The 14,180-nt window shown below is 50.0% G+C and overlaps 1 long non-coding RNA gene across 4 annotated transcripts; it reads right to left on the reverse strand.

The window, feature by feature from the left end:
* Window positions 1-9,495: 9,495 nt before the first annotated feature.
* On the reverse strand, window positions 9,496-14,174 carry LOC129675709 (uncharacterized). 4 transcript variants are annotated; one of them, XR_008719978.1, is made up of 3 exons: window positions 12,935-14,174; window positions 11,365-12,825; window positions 9,496-11,213 (listed from the first exon to the last, which is right to left on the reverse strand). It is a non-coding gene; the product is annotated as an uncharacterized LOC129675709 (long non-coding RNA). The 4 variants fall into 4 exon arrangements; XR_008719980.1 differs by having other exon boundaries at window positions 11,365-11,538; window positions 12,048-14,174; XR_008719981.1 differs by having other exon boundaries at window positions 9,496-10,566; window positions 10,693-11,213; window positions 11,365-14,174.
* Between the last annotated feature and the right edge of the window lie 6 nt (window positions 14,175-14,180).

Raw genomic sequence — 14,180 nt, forward strand, 5'->3', positions numbered from 1 at the left:
GATGACAATTAGACAGCCAAATAAAAGTTACTTTTACAATTTACTATCAGTTTTATTGTTATTATACATCGTTTTACTGGGCCAGGCTCAGTGGCACACTTCTGTAATCCCAGCACTTGGGAGGCAGAGGCAGAGGCAGGAGGATCTCTGTGAGTTCCAGGCCAGCCTGCTCTACAAAAGTGAGTCCAGGACAGCCGAGGCTACAAAAAGAAAACTCTGTCTCTAAAACCAAAACAAACAAACAACAAACAACACACACACACACACACACACACACACACACACAGATTGTTTTACTGTTACTGCAAAGTGTTTCCAGGTGGATTTCCCACCTATCTTTTAAAAAATTATAAATTTACTATTCTCTAATGTAATTGACTATTCCTCAGTATAATATATTTTTGAAAGATTTTATTTTATTAGTCGTCTGTTCCCCAGGAACTGCTGAGCCAGCAAGCCGGTGGTGGGAACTGAACCTGCAATCTTTTTTGTGTGTAGAGATTTATTTTGAACTCATTGACCACAGAGGCAGTTCTGAGCCACAGGGTGAGTTTATGTGCTGGAGCCAAAGCTGGTGCTTGAACTCTGAACACTACGTATGCACTCTGCCTCCGATCCAAGGCCCCACGAATTCTAAGTCAGTGGTCTAAGTGCCCTCCACTAGAGGATTCTCTAGAGGACTCCAATGCAGGGCTCTCCGGCGGAGCCAGGTTCGAATGGTGCTCTGCTTCCAGCTGTAAGTGCTCAACAAAACTCAACATTATTTTAAATTCTTCCTCATAAGTTTACAAAGTTGCCGTTGCAACGCCACCCATTTTAAGCCCGAGGAAATTGAGGGCAAATAGCTTGTCCCTAGGCACAAAGTGGGCGGGGAGCGAAAGTCCGGGACCTCAGCCAGTGAGTTAGCAATATTCTACTGGGTCCGCCCCGGGGTAGGACCGCTTCAGTGGGGGAAACCGAGGCTTTGAAATGCTAATCTTGTTTGTTTGCATGACAAGCGGAGGACACCTGGGTTGATTTCCTAGCGCCTGACTGCAAAAGAGCTCCAGCCTGGCCTCGGTGGTTTTAGAGAGCCGAGCAAATTCCTTTCCCTGCGGGCCTAGAGGGTGGCTCAGCAAGCTGGGGTCTTCGCTACTCTCCCCTCTCCTCTTCGGTTTTCTCCTCCACGCGCTGGCTGGAAACCGGCTGCCGGAGCGCGTTCCCATTCCAGTTCATTCTTCCCAGAGACCCCTTCCCGGAGGTCCCGCCTCCCTCTCTGCTTCTGCGTTTCAGTAATTTACAGTGGCTGCGTTTGGTCCAGGCACAATGCCCGCTTTCCTGACCGGAATGAGAATGGGGATTGAATTTAGGGTCTCACAACCACCAGAATCGTATCCCGTGCTCGGTTGTAGCTGTGACTCGGGGGTAGAACACGTGGAAACAAACTCCAGGTTGGCTCCTCAGCACCAGAAAAACAACTAAACCTTGAATGAAGGTTTTTGTGTGTTGGGGGGAGGGAGTTGTGCATGTGGGGTTGTGTATGTGTGTGTGTCTTAAATGTTTACGATGACAGTGAATAAAATACAGTCTGCCATCAGCCAGGATAGGTTGGGTTTTTCCTCTGCTGCTTACAGTGAGACGGAGCCATGTCTGGAATGGGAGAGAGGCCTCCTTTTGTGTCCTCAGATGCCTGCTGACAGGGACCATCCTCTGGGCGTCCACTCTCATCTTTAAAATGCACTATCCTTCTATGAGGCCTCCATGGAAGGATCTAGAGGGATTCAGCGGGGGTAAGGGATGCTGAGAGCACAGCCCAGTGGCAGCATGCACCTAACAGGCCTGAGGTCCCGGAGTCCCTCCTGTCCTTAGCAGAGCAACCTAAGTTGATGAGGTGGAGGGGAATCTTCAAACAAACTGCTTGACCAGGCCAGTGAGGTGGCTCAGTGGGTAAAGGGTTTTGCCGCCGAGCCCGAAGACCTGAGTTCAATCCCCAGGACCCAAACGGTGCTGGGACGGAGAGAACTGATTCTCATAAGCTGCCCTCTGATCGTCGCTCATGTCCCGTGATATATGAACTCATGCACACACACAAAATCATAGAAATCATTGTGGATACCAAACCTGGTGTGTGTGCGTGTGTGTGTGTGTGTGTGTGTGTGTGTGTGTGTGTGAGAGAGAGAGAGAGAGAGAGAGAGAGAGAGAGAGAGAGAGCGAGCAGGTACAGAAGCCTGTGCTTTCATTCAAAGGCCTCAGCCTCCACATTTCACTTGCTTCTCCAGCTTTCCCCCCGTTAAATATCTAAAACATTATTTTTGTGTGTACGAGTCTCCTGCTTGCGTGTACATCTGTGTACCACGTGGGTTCTTGGTGCCGTGGGAGGCCAGAAGAGGGCACAGTGTCACACAATTTAATCCCAACACTGTCTGGGCAAAGGCAGGCGTTCAAGCCAGCCAGGGCTACATAATGAGACCCTGTGGCAAAACCAAACAAACAAAAACCCAAAACCAAGGGGCTGGAGAGATGGCTCAGTGGTTAAGAGTGCTAACTGTCCTTCCAGAGGACCTGGGTTCGGTTCCTGAAACCCACAAGCCAGCACACGACCATCTGTAGCTCCAGTTTCAGGTGACTTTGCGCCCTCTTCTGGCCTCCATGGGCACTGCATGCACATGATCTGTGCATTGAGACCAGTCACAGGACAAGTTAATAGTATAATTTAAGATCCAGCTTTAGAACCCAGCAGTGTTCTTACTGCTTATACTGATTTAGTCACTTGGGATCTTTTATGGATCCTACTTCAATTTCTTCCTGCCTCCCCAGTATGGGGATTAAAGATGTACCCCCTTTTTAATGGTTTTGTGATGTAGCCACCAAAGCCAGGCACGGCAGTGCTCAGCTGCAATCCTAGCACGTGCAGGAGGCCAGGGAAGGACACTGGAGTTCAAGGCCAGCCGGAGGACATAGCAGACTCTACGTCAAAACAACAGGGGACGCTGGGTGAAGTAAAATGTGAGGATCTGAGTTTAGACTCCCCAGAAGCCACACACAAAGCCTGGTGTGTCTGTAGTTCCAGTTCCCCAGGGTGATGTGGGAGGCAGGCAGGAGAATTCCGGGAGCTTGCAGCCCAGCTAGCCTGCTGGGCAGCGCAGAGGCCAACAACAAAGGGGCCCTGACTCAGACACCTTGCGCGCGCGCGCACACACACACACACACACACACACACACACACACACACACACACTGCTTTCTCTTCACGCCAGCATCAAGCACATCCGCACTGGGCATGAGGCTTCCCTGGCCTCCTAGGCTTGCCCTCCTTGGCGTGCAAGCACTTCAGCGTGAACAACCGCATTTGGTTGGTGTCTCCCTTTGTTAGGCCTTCAGCGTCTGTTTTCCCCACAAACAGCTCCACGCTCAGAACCTTCGCCTTCCACACGCAGGACTTCGCTTAACTCCCTGACCAAGGACTAAGATTCTTTTTTTTGAAGTCGTATGAACTTGCTGTGAAAAACACCAAGCCCTCGGCCCTGACCACCGTCTCCTCCCGATGCCCTCTCTCTTTCTGCTCCCAGCACGTTACACCGTGTCCTTTACTTTTTTTTTTTTTTTTTTACGACAGTGACTCTGGCGTAGGCACTGGCCATTATCTCTAGTTTTAAGACGCGGAGGCTCGGGCTTAGAAAGGTTAATGAGTTGTTCAAAGTCACAAGCCAGCTTTATCTGATCCCAGAAAGGTCTGGGACCCTGGAACAATTCGTTTGCTTAAACCAAGAGGCGCCTGCAATTTCCTGCGGTGGAGGACAGGCGGCTACCACCGCCGAGGCGCGCAGGCGCCGCCGGGGCTCTGCTGCCCCCTGGTGGCCGCACGTGGCCACGCCAGGCCGCACGCTCTGGGTGGAAGAAAAGGAGAAATAACCCCGGGGGTCTCGCTTCTGAGACCACACACCCCGGCCATCACAAGGTCACACCCCACAGCCACGCGGATGGCCACGGAAAAGCGCTCTTCTCTCGGTTTGCTTATTCTTTGTCTCGGTGTTGTTGATGGTTGCAGACGGGGTTTTCACTTTGCAGCCCGGATTGGTTTAGGAATAGGTAGCCGCACCTGACCTCGAACTCAGGCCACTCCTCCGACCTCAGTGGCTAAAACGCCGGGATTACAGACCTACACACCCTATTCCTGCGGAGGCGGGACGTTTTCCCTGCACCGAGATTGCACTGGCGAGTCCTGCCAGCGACATCCGGGCCACATCGCAGACTGCGAGCTGGCCCATTCAAAGCTTGCGTTCCACGTTAAAAATTATTTATTTATTTGACATGTGGGTTCACTACGTAGACCATGCTGGCCTCAGCCGCAGAGATCCACCTGCCTCTGTGTTCCCTGAGTGCTGGGATCAAAGACAGTCAAAATACAGTCAACATCGTGCCTGAAAATGTTAGGGGCCGAGAGATGGCTTGGCAGTTAAGAGCGCTTGCTGTTCTTGCTGAGAGCCAGTTTTAAAACAGATTCCCAGCACCTACAGGGTGGTTCACGAACATCTGTAACTCCAGTTCCAGGAGATCTGATGCCCTCTTCTGACCTTCACAGGCACCTCGTGGTCTACATACATATATACATACATACAAGCAAAACACACACACACAACTACTTTAAAAAATTAAGAACAATCCAACAAAATAAATAAATAAAATTATTTAATTAAGTTTGTTTACTTATTCATGCAGTAGCCAGAGGACACCTTGTAGGAATCTACTCCCTTTCACCACGTGGGCCCTGGACTTTGAACTTGGGGTGTTAGTCCTATCCGCAAGCCCCTTTACCTCCTGAACCATCTTGTAGGCTCCAACCAAAAGCTTTCTGTTGCTGGCTTCTGTGCTTGGCTTTAGGAAGGCCTTCACATCCCAGGGACTATGTCCCTAGGTCCTGGAGGAAAATATTACCTTCTCTTAGTTTGGGGTGTACCTGGGTGATGGCAGCATGCTGTGACCCAGGGAAGTTCAGCTAAAGATCAGAATGAAGTGACGGACGGTGAGGAAGGGTGGTAATGAATTAGGAGGCTCTAGAGCCGCCTGGACACAAACAAGGGAGGCCCTGGTCGTTCCCAGGCTGCTCGAGTTGGGATTTTATTTGTTGGTTTTTCACTTACATGCCCTGGTCCTCGCCAATGTGCGTATAACTCAGATGAATAATTACGACGAGATAGAATATTAATAATGATACAGCAATAACATATTATTAATAACTGGAGTTTTGAATGGTTGGCATTTGCTTTTTTTTTCCCCCTTCTCCTCCATCTCCCACGTCTCTGTTTGGCAGGGTCTCCCCTAGCCCAGGCTGGCCCTGAGCGTAATGATCCTCCTGCCCCATTCAGCCTCTCCATTGTGAGCACACCCTGTTTAATGAATGTATTCTCCACCATCATGGACAAGTCTGTGTTCTGACGGTTTTTGTTTCACTGTGTTTTGTTTGTGACAGGGTTTCATGTCGCCCAGACTGGGTTGACTTTTCCTGACTAGCCAAGGATAACCTTGACCTCCCCATCCTCCTGCCTCTGACTCTGAAGAGCGCTGGTGTGACAGGCACGGGCCACCACAGCTTGGCAATCCCTGTGGCCTTTAGCCTTAGATCAGTGAAGTTGGACCCACCTTGGCTTTATGTCTTCCTACTTTTGTTTTCCCACCCGGTGCATCTATGGGGAACGAGTTTTAAAATAGAGGCTCTGGACTCGGGGAGCAGATGTTTCAGGGCCCTGTTGCCTTTGCGGCTGTCTCTCCGGGTTAAAGCACATACCCCCCCCCGAACCTCGGTGTTCCCAAGCAGAAGAAGCACCCAGGATGTGCAGGGTTGACGTGATGTGGTTAAGGCCTGGGACAGGGCAGGTCCTCAGAATTGGCACATAGGTTTTTAATCTCATGAGGCCTTTTTCTTTTCCTCTGGTAGTTTTAGGGTCATGGTCGAGGTTCAGAGGAGGAGGTGGCCTGGAGGAGGAAACGCCTGGGGTTGGATTTTCCCATCGTGAACCTTTCTCTAGGTTAACCAGCATGGATATCAGGGGCTCAGGGCACAGCTGTGTGTCCCCAGAGAGGACAGAATTCCCACATGCCCTTAGGACTACAAACTACGTCTTCCCACACTCAACAAGGCTGGTTCCCACAATCTGAAACCTCTCCAAGGAATACAGCAGTGTGAGGGAACCAGAATGAGTCCCACTGTGTAGGGCGACTTCAAGCTGCTCCTCCACTGACCAGAAGCGGGAAGAATAAGTTCCTACAAAGGGGAAGGACTAAGTCTGCAGACTCCATCTTGAAGACTCCAGAAGCCAAGGTTCTGATGGGTGCCAAGCCTGAGAAAGAACACCCAGGGTCAAAACAACAACAACAAAAACATCCAAGGTTGACTTCTGGCGTCTATGTGCGTGTGCAGGTACAGTGAGCATACAGGTATACACATACAGTATGTATGCTTCTTCAATCACGAGTATGCACACTTGCCTGCAGACACATCTCACAAGTATATCTGCACACACATACACACACACACACACACACACACACACACACACACGATGGTTCTGGGCCTCTGTACCTCTCCACTGTCCCTTGTGCCAGGCTCCTCATGGGTCAACCAACTTTCCCATGCCATGAGCTCTTTCCTAAAGCAACCCCACTTCCTGACCATGGATGGGCTGGAACCTTTCTCCTTGCAAACTGATTGTCTCAGGTTTGTTTTTTTTTTTTTTTTTTTTTTTTTTTTTCCTTCTCATTGGAAACTTCTTTCTCATCTCCTCTGGCTTCTGTGTATGTAAGGCAAGAACTCTGCCCCCAGGGCTCATCTAGCTTGGTTAGGTTGAGAGGTCCACAGGGAATTGGCTAAGGACACTCCTGGGTGTGTCAGGATTTCGCCTCTGGAGATCACCCAGTGTGTGTGCATCGGGGGGAGGGGCTCTGACCTGATCAAGAGGTTCATCTTGGGTGCCTATGGAACTGTGGCATAGGAACATGGCATAGGTAGGTGACAGGACCCAGCTGTGGATGCTGTGTGCTGGAGGCATGTGCTGACAACTCTAGCTTGCCCCAACCCCTTCCTGTGTCTCCTTTGCTTCCAGGCCACAGGGATGTTCAAAGGTGACACCATGTATAATGTTATGCCCATTTTTGAAAAGTGCAAATTGTTTTAGTAAAAGCTAAAGAAGACCAAGACAGCATATCTCTCGACTTTATTTATTTTGATTTTCCACTCCCCTTGTCCCTCCCTCTCCTTTCATCTCTTTCTTTCTTTCTTTCTTTCTTTCTTTCTTTCTTTCTTTCTTTCTTTCTTTCTTTCTTTCTTTCTTTCCCTTTTCATTCTCCATTTGACAGTCTCACCATGTAGCCCAGGCTGGCCTTTGACTCACAGTCCCTGTGCCTCAGCTTTCCCTAGTGTTGAGATTCAAGCATATGAAGTGTATTTTTTTATCGTTCATATATTTCCTTGTTTCAGAGACAAGAAGGAAACAGCACCTGTCTCATAATGAAGCTAGAAATATGACAACACCTCTGTGAGGAGTTTCTGGAACAGGTGAGCTGATCGCTAAGTGGTTTGGGGAGGGAATGTCTGTACGACTCATCCTTGGAGCCATGGGAAGCAGCCCCCAGAAGTGCCTTCTGCTGTCTGAAGGTTCAGAGAGATTAGACAAGGCACCTAGAGCATGGCACAGTTCATTCACAAGACTCCCAGGGATTTAAACCCAGGCAGTGGGGCTTAAGTGGGACACTTAACAAAATTGTTTCATTGTCAGAGCTGATGTGTGAGCCATGAAGATCTGATGCAGAGAACCAAGAACCAGAAGCCAGTGGCGAAGAAGCACCAGGAGGTCAGAGCTGACTTCTGGCTGTGGGTTCTGCTGCTGCCGCCGCCCAAGGAACACCCGCACACCGTCAGAACACGCTGAGGGGACGGACCTAAAGGCATCCTCATCACCTCCTACCTGAGGTCACCTAGCCTCTGAGCTACTCTTGCCATACCCAGAAGTGTTGTTGTTTTTGTTTTTTAATTTATTTATTTTTAATTACAGATTTGATTTTGCCTTGGTTTTACCTAGAGCATAACAAGGGCTTGTTACAAAAACCTGGCAAAACAGAGGACAAACGTTTTCTTCCACCTTCTAGAACCTCACTCCCCGGAGGAAATAAGGGTCACTAACTTTGTGAGGCACTTTCTTCTTCATTTATTTTCTTTCAGGGAGGGGCAGTGCTGGGGATGGAACCCAAGGCTTCACACATGTGAGGCAAACCCTCTATCACAGAGCTACAGCCCTGACCTTAATGTTTATCTTTAGAATTAGAAAACATTACATAATCGTACTTTCTCCAAAGTTGTGTGTTTTTGTTTGATTGTTTGTTTTTCGTTTGAGACTGAGTTTCTCTGTAAACACCCCTTGCTCTCCTGGACTCTCCCTGTAGACCAGGCTAGCCTCAAACTCATAGAGATCTGCCTGCCTCTGCCTCCCCGAGTGCTGGGATTAAAGGTCTCTGCCACCGCGCCTGGCTAAACACTGTGTTTTTTTATAAGGTACATCTTTCCAATCACCTAGAGCAGTGGTCCTCAACCTTCCTAATGCTGGGACCCCTTAATACAGTGCCTCAGGTTGTGGTGACGCCCAACCATAAAATCATTTTTTGTTATTACTTCATAACTAATTTTGCTACTGTTCTGAATCGTAATGTCAATATCTGATAAACAGAATAGTCTTAGACAACCTTTGTGAAACAATCGTTTAACAAACCCCAAGGGGTCAGGACCCAGAGGTTGAGAATAGCTGCCCTGGGCACGTCTCCCAACACAGCCATGCTGACGTCGGCTTCACAGATCTCCAGCTGGTGGACAGCGAGTTTGAGGACAGCCTGGGCTGTGTGTTGTCTGCCTTAGAACAAGCAGATAGACACGAACAAGGCTGTGGCTGCTATGTTATTTCAGGCTGTGTGTTTCTGAATGTCAGGTTAGCAGAGATGAAGATACAGTCTCTCAGCCAAGTCCCTGTCTCTGTGATCTCCCGTCTGCCCGTGCGCTCTCTCCGTGGCTGTTCTATGGGTATCTCACTGAGTCCCCTCAACATTCTATGCCCCCTGCTTGCTGAGGATCCTTCTGGAAGGATGTCCCATCCAAGGCTATCTTCAGAGACTTCCAGTTCTGAGGAGGACTCTCCTGTACCCACCACCCATGGATCACAAACACGGCCAGGCTATTACCCATCAGGACTCTTCCTTTTCCTCCCCACTCACTTATTTACTATGTGTGATGTACTGTCAGGGGCCTGACAATCACTCCTTCACAGAGCGACCAGGGACCAGGACTGCATGACCTGTGCTAGCAGCAGGCAGTTTGCCAAGTCCCTGTGGAAGGCTCTGGGATGTCTGCTCTGAGGAGAAAAGAAGCAGAGGGCAGAGGGCAGAGGGCAGAGGGCAATGAGGCCCAGCGGGGTCAGCATTCCCATGAGTCTCATTGGAATGCAGCACAGTGGGGACTAAGGTCAGCAATGGGAATGAATATGCAAGTTATTGTTTTTATTACTACTATCGTGTGTGTGTGTGTGTGTGTGTGTGTGTGTGTGTGTGTGTGTGTTTTCATGCACACGGAAACATGCATTTGGTGGGGTCAGAGGACAACTTGAGGGCATGGTTTCTCTCCTTCCATCATGGGGATCCTGGAGCTCAAACTTCAAACTCTCATTTCATTTCTCATGATAAAAATGAGCAGTGGAGCAGACTGATTTTCCTGGCGGCACTTTGTAAGGCCCTTGGCTTCACCAGGGTGTAGCCACTGACGATCCTTTAAATTTCATATCTTCTGGGCAGTGGCCACCCAATACAGAAGCTGTTGGCAACTGTGGTCACATCTCCTGGCACTTCCTGGCTCCCTTCATTCCTCTGCCCTTATACTTCCAACATGGCCACCTTGTCCTGCAAGAACCCAGGGCCTCATGTGTTCCAGCCCATTACTCTGCCACTGAGCTCCTGCTCACCCAGAGGTAGTACCTTCCAGCCAGCCAAACCCTAGAGATAAAATGGGGGAGAGGGACAGAGAGTCCGACTGGAACCAGTTCGGGGGCAGCCTCCTAAGAGTCCAGCATGCTCCCGTCATTTTCGGAGCAGCGGCCGCCAAATCAAAAGCAACGCACACCTCAGAACTCAGTACACACAGAGCACACAGCACGCAGCTCAGCACCAGGGCAGTGGGGGAATGCTGCCTTTGGGTCACCTCTTAGGTGTCCTCCTGCTGTGGCGAAAGGCCCGTCCTCCTGTAAAGCAGAAGCCAGAAGGATCCTGCTGCCACCGGCCTTGACCCAGCCAAAGTTATACAAGTGTCCACACCCACATGCACATTCAAAACACCTCACAGACCCTAAGTGTATCTGGTGGTGACTGTACGTAATGATGGCAGCGTGTATAAATTCTTCCTTCCCTTCTTCTTTTCTTCCTTTGTTAGTGACAGGCTCTGGCCGCTCGCCGCGTGATCCTGTGGCTGCCTGGGAGCTGTGTTCTCTGCCAGGCCTGGCAACACCAGACAGAACCATTCCTCATGCCACCAGGCCAGGCGAGAGTTCATCACCGCGTCTGTAACACCCACAAGTCAGTCATGGAACCAGCAGGCCAGGATCCACGTGGGTAGGAGCAGAGCCCTAAAAGACCCATCGGCCCTAAACAGTGGGGAGAAGTAAAGGGCCCTCTCTTCCCACTAACCTTCTCTCTCCTTCGTAGGGTCGGGAGGTTGAGGCCCAAATACCCAGCACGACAAGCCACACTGGGTTCGCACAGCTGTGAGACATGGCTGCGGGAAACGCTCTGAAGGGAGAGGCGGACACGCCAATCCAAATGTCTGTCAGTATCAGGTGTGGTGAGGCACTTCCTTCTCCATCAGGGCCAGAACCATGTTCTGAGAGGCAGTTTAGGGGCTGGGGCGCAATTGGTAGCTGCACAGAATGCGGGAGGCCCTGGGTTCTTCCCCAGCTCGATATAAACCGGGTGTGAAGGCAGCACATCTGTAGCCCCAGCACCAGGCAGCTAGAGGCAAGAGGATCAGGCGTCCAAGGCCATCCTTGGCTTCAGGGGAGTCTGAGGCCAACCTGAGCTGCATGAGACACCGTTTCCAAATACCAGAAGTTAAAGAAACAAACATCAGAGGCCCGGCTCATTGGGTAAAGACACTCATTACCAAACCTGATGACCTGAGTTCAATCCCCAGGACTTCCCATGGTGGAAGACTGGAAAAAAAAAAAAAAGACTCCTGAAAGTTGTCCCCTGACCTACACACACACACACACCATATATGTGCACACAAGAAATAAATGTAATAAAAAATGAAAGTGTGGGCCTGCCACTGCCGCTCAGGGTGAAAAATCCACTGACACTCACTCTGACATTCTGGGTTTCCTCTTGGGAGCCTGCCTGCGTCCCCCCAGGGTGAGGCATGTATGGCTGCTCTGGGTGTCCCCGATGGATACCGTGTGGACTGACTTCTGCTTCCCGTCCAGGCTGGCCCATGAGAAGTGGGTAAGAGTGCCCAGGATGGGGGAGAGTACACAGCTCCTAGGGGGGAAAGGCAGGTGATCCATCCATGTACCTGCTTTCTTGGCAGAAATGGGGTGGGAGGGTACCGGCCCAAGCATACGCGCCCTTTCCTGGCTTTATTTGTTTACTTCCTGCATGAGACAACCACAGAGCGAACCAGGCTCCTCATTATATTAACTACCAGGGCCTTTTCTACGGCTTGCCGGGAATCGCCAGGAAATAGTAGGTTATTGGTGACTAATGACCCCTTCTCTTTTCTGAAACGCCAGCCAGCCCCAACAGGGTCATCAGGACAGGTTTTCTTGTGACCCTTCTCTGACCTCCTGTGTTTAGAAAGAGTAGGTGAGAAGGTCCCCAGACAACAACCAGGAGCCCGTCCACATTACCCATCCACAGAAGACCTGCCACCCTTCTTTCCTGCCACCCTTCCTCCCTGCCACCCTGCCACCCTTCTCCCTGCCATCCTGCCACTCCACCAGCCTGTCCCACCTTCAGGACCCAGGCAGGAGAAGCATAAAGGAACTCACAGGTCTCTTCAGACAGGGAACATGATGATAACGCAAACATTCAGCACATGAGAACAAGCAGACCTGGCAGAGCACGTTAAGAAGAAAAAGTATGAAAGAAGGAGGAGTCAGTAAGACCTGGAGAGGACAGGAGCACCACAAGGACCAAATATGTCAGGGCACAGGGGTCTTTCATGAGATTGTTTCCCCAACCAAGGACCATGTATCGATATAATCTAGAACCCTTGCTTGGATATAGCCCATGGTAGCTCAGTGTCCAAATGCGTTCTCTAATAAGGAAAACAGGGACTATTTCTGACATGAACCCAATGGCGAGCTCTTCCACCACCACCCCCCACGAGGGAGGAGCAGCCTTGCTAGGCCACAGAAGAGGACATTGCAGCCAGTCCTGAGGAGACTTGATAAGCTAGGGTCAGATGGAGGGGGAGGAGATCCTCCCCTGTTAGAGGACTTGCAAAGGGGCAGGGAGAAGATGAGGGAGGGAGGGTGGGATTGGGAGGAAAAGAGGAGGGGGCTATGGCTGGAATACAAAGTAAATAATCTGTGATTAATATAAAAAATAAATAAATTTTTAAAAAAAGAAGAAGAAATAGTATACCGATGGGAAAGAAAATGTGCCACTGAACTGATGACTACGAAAACAGTTGGAGTATTTTATGTAAGAAAATTTTTGGTAAAAGTTGGGTATCGTGCCCTGGCTTGTTGTCTCAGCACCCTGGAGGCAGAGGCAGGAGGCTCACCCCAGGTTTAGGCCAGCAGCCACAGCAGCAACAAAAAACTGTAAAAAGAGAATAGTGTTCCATATGAAGGATCACATGCCATATTCAGATTATATTCAGATTTAAATATTGAGTTAAATTTAAATATAAATTATTACCAACACTTACCTCTGAGTTTGGGATCTGAGTTTTTTTTCTATAGAAAGGGTCTCACACAGCTCAGGCTGGTCCGGAACTCGCTTTATAACCATGGATGACCTTGAAGCCCTGATTTTCCTGCCTCTGCCCCCCAAGATCAGAGATTGCAGGCATTTGCTGTGACATCCATTTTATAGGGTACTGGGAGTTGAACTCTCTGCCACTGACCTATAGCCCTACACTCCACCCCATCCCCACAGGACCTTTCCATGTAGCCCAGGCTTGCCTGAAATTCCCAACAGTGGTCTTCCTAAGCCTTCTGAGCACTAGGATAACAGGCCTGTGGCACTTTCTAGCTCATGACTATCTTCTTCCTCATCGATGACAAGTATGCACTTGTGCGATCAAAATAGTAAAAGCAGATGAAAATTAACGGGAAATAAGCCGTGTTTGGTTTCTCGGAGATGCAGACATGAAGGGGGCCGCCTGTGAAGACAGAGCCGGTGTCTGGGGATGGTGGGCTAGTTCGCAGAGAGAAGTTAGGGTTGCATTTGTGATCCCGGTGCTCCAGGAATCAAGGCGGACCACCTGAGCCACCAGTGGGTGTTGGGGACAGCACTTGGGTCCTCAGCAGGAGCGTCCAGGTTCCTTGGTGTCTCCACTGAGGTCCTCATCCATGTACTGTCGGCTTCCCCTTACAGCCAGGAGCACGGAGGCTTCAGAGAGGCCGTTGACGCCAGGGCCATCCTGCCTAATCCAGCATACCCTTCTTGTGGCTGTGACACAGTGTCTGGCGGAAGCGGCTTAGAGACGGGCCAGTTTATCCTGGCTCAGGGTTGGAGGGAGTACAGCCCATCCTGTCAGTGAAGGCCTGCTGGATTCCGAGGGGCTGGAGCTTGTAGCTGGGACATCTTGATGGGTCAGGAAATCAAGGAATCGGGCAATGCTTGCTTGAGGAAGCAATGCCAGCTTGGCCCCAACTCCGGAAGGTTCCACAGCATCCCAGTGCAAATGTATGAGCCCGTGAAAGACGTTTCACAGTAAAGCCGGAGCATGGTTTGTCCTGGTTTAGCACTGTTTTAAACGTGGCTTGATATGGACTCATCTTGGAGACTACTTTCTGGCTCTTTCTGTGAGGAACTGTTTTTTAGGTTTATTAAGGACACATCCTAGAGGTGAGCAACAGCATCCTGTAGGGTGGGGTAATTTCTTTTTCTTTTTTGTTTGCTTCTATCTATCTATCTATCTATCTATCTATCTATCTATCTATCTATCT

Source organism: Psammomys obesus, unplaced genomic scaffold (genome assembly GCF_907164565.1).
Source record: "Psammomys obesus unplaced genomic scaffold, mPsaObe1.curated_primary_1811, whole genome shotgun sequence".
NCBI lineage: Eukaryota > Metazoa > Chordata > Mammalia > Rodentia > Muridae > Psammomys > Psammomys obesus.